The sequence below is a fragment of the Scophthalmus maximus genome, chromosome 14 (assembly GCF_022379125.1).
Source record: "Scophthalmus maximus strain ysfricsl-2021 chromosome 14, ASM2237912v1, whole genome shotgun sequence".
NCBI lineage: Eukaryota > Metazoa > Chordata > Actinopteri > Pleuronectiformes > Scophthalmidae > Scophthalmus > Scophthalmus maximus.
Window position 1 is genome coordinate 12,787,501 of NC_061528.1, and position 2,500 is coordinate 12,790,000.

A 2,500-nucleotide genomic window follows, 5' to 3' on the forward strand; every position below is an offset into this window, starting at 1 on the left:
AGAAGACTAAATATGTTCTAAATTATATGCATTAATTCCAATAAGGCTCATCTATATCTGCTGTTTTATGGAGCTCCAGAGAACCAGGGAATCATTTAAAATACATGTCAGATATTATCATTATGTAGCAATTGTATTACTAGTAGCCAGTGTAGATCATGAAATTAATGTGAAGTTGTGGAAAATGCATGATTCTTGCTGCCATATTCTGAAAAGAAAAATCCAAATATCCCAACTCCTCTTTTGGCTCAATCTTTATTTGTTATTTCGCTTTTAACAATCGGAAAACAAAAACAACAGTAAACACTTGTCAGTTCAATGTGGCACAAATAAAACAGGCTGATATATATTTACATGAGAAGCCACCTGCCCCGTTCCTCTTCCCAAATCGCGAGGAAAGGAAAACACGATTAACAAGTCAGAGTCGACAGAGTCAGAATGATCTCAGTTTGTGTGAGCTGACGATATAATCTCTGAGCTGTGTTGAAGTCTTGCCAGTGATGAGAGTTATCCTTTAAAGTGAAAGTAAAAACCCATGCAATATAAAATATCTCAGGCACTCGTGAAAAATATATGACTGCCACATAATAAACCTACAAACACACACACTCTCTCTCTCTCTCTCACTCTTTGACAGGGAGGGGTATTCAGTTGGTGGTGTTATGCAACTGCACCACTAGATGCCACTAAAATCCTACACTCTATACCTTTAATAAATGCCCTTCACTCTGGTTGATTGAAATACGTATTTGGCCATTAATACATTCATATCTCATGTAAAAGCAGTTGGGGGTTTAGCATTTTTCCGAGGTGCACTTTAGGAAAATGTTGCTGTATCTCCTCTTTCAAACCAGTCAACGGGAAATCAGACTAGAGGTGACTTTCATACACCCATACATGTTAAATTTGATCACTCTTAAATATTCCTTCCTCAAAGAGTTTTGCCATGTTGGCTGGAAAGCTGGTGCCAAAAGAAAAACACAAAACCCCCAATGCTCTCTGTTGACTGTGGTACATTTGCTTTGCTTCAAATATATTTGTTGTTCGGACCGGGCACTTGCAGTGATAATGTACGCACGGTGAACATGTTAAGTAGTTCAAATGTCTAAAAGGCACCGAAGGGATCAAAATATAAAATATTTGTTATCATGATTTTTCAGAACTGTTCTACAATCATTGTCATAACGCTGGCCACATGTGCTTCGCCCACATGAAGTGTCGTTTCAAAACTATTACACTCTCTACAATCTGGCCCCCGCAAAAAAGAGTGATAATATTTCAGTAAAAGTGCATTATGGTTAAACCATGATGTAGTCAAGAGCTCCTCATTCCTAAAAAATTGCTAAAACAATAAAAGCTACCATACCTGTTCTAATTGAGGAGCCTGAACGTAGTGTACATACTATAGTATTTGCTTTTTTGCAAAGTGTGAGTGTGTGCTTCACTTTAAAGCCCCATTTTGTAGAAAGTGAGAATCCTTAATGTCTTTTTTTGATTATGAAGCAGGTCTACGTGTTATATAAATACTGTGAAAGTAAAAAACAAGCATAGTCAGCGCACTCAGCCCACCTGGTTCCACCACACAACATTGCAGCATTCAGTTCCTGCGAGTGTTTACCTGAAATCTGCTTTACTATTTTCTCTCTCTATCTTATTTATTGTCTGTCAGAAAAACATTTTAGCTTTTAATCTGATTAATGTTACTCTTCTACCAATCATTAGATTACTTTTAGGTTGCTGTTTTAATGTTCCCATTTTGCCATGTGCTGTTTTACGATTTGAGCTGAAAGCCAGGTATTTTATGGCTATGAGTGTGTGGACTGTAAACATGCACACGGTTAAGAGACGACTTAACGGCCGGGTCAAGATGCCTGGTGCCTAAAAATCACAGATATGATGACAATCATCAGAGAAAGTTCTGTGGCCTACTTTTCTATTTCCGATGTGTCAAACTTAGCCAAGAGTCCGTCAGTTCTGATGAATTATTTTGCCAGACTGTCTGAACACACACACACACACACACACACACACACACACACACACACACACACACACACACACACACACACACACACACACACACACACACACACACACACACACACACACACACACACACACACACACACACACACACACACACACACACACACACACACTAATTAGGATTTAAAATCACTGCAAACTTGGCCACATCTAATTCCCTCTTATTCCCACTCTTCTCTGTTGGCAATATGTAATATTTGGCAACATAAGTGAGGTCATTCAGAAACAATCCTCTGTATTGCATCAAATGCATAAAGCAAAGTTATTGAACGTTTGCTTTTTTTTTGACAGATTATGTTGAAATGTCCAGCAGGAAACCGCAAGCCCGGTCAGAGCTGACTCACACTGTCTCCTTTAGAGGTGTTAAGACTACACGTCATCATTTGAGCCACTGCCTCAAATTAACAATCTGGCCATCACATTGCATTCGAGGAACACTGAGGGAAGTATAAAA

At 38.7% G+C, this 2,500-nt stretch overlaps 1 protein-coding gene across 2 annotated transcripts in view; it reads right to left on the reverse strand.

Annotated features, from left to right (window-relative positions):
- Positions 1–2,500, reverse strand: part of dnajb2 (DnaJ heat shock protein family (Hsp40) member B2) — a 7,618-nt gene that overhangs the window by 840 nt on the left and 4,278 nt on the right. Inside the window, exon 9 of one of the 2 annotated variants that reach the window (XM_035651026.2) lies at positions 237–2,500. This exon is cut by the window's right edge and continues 662 nt beyond it. The exons of the other annotated variant lie outside the window; for it this stretch is intronic. The gene's annotated coding sequence lies outside the window, so the exon portion shown is untranslated. Of the gene's footprint in view, positions 1–236 lie in introns of those variants that run through there. 2 annotated transcript variants of the gene reach the window in all.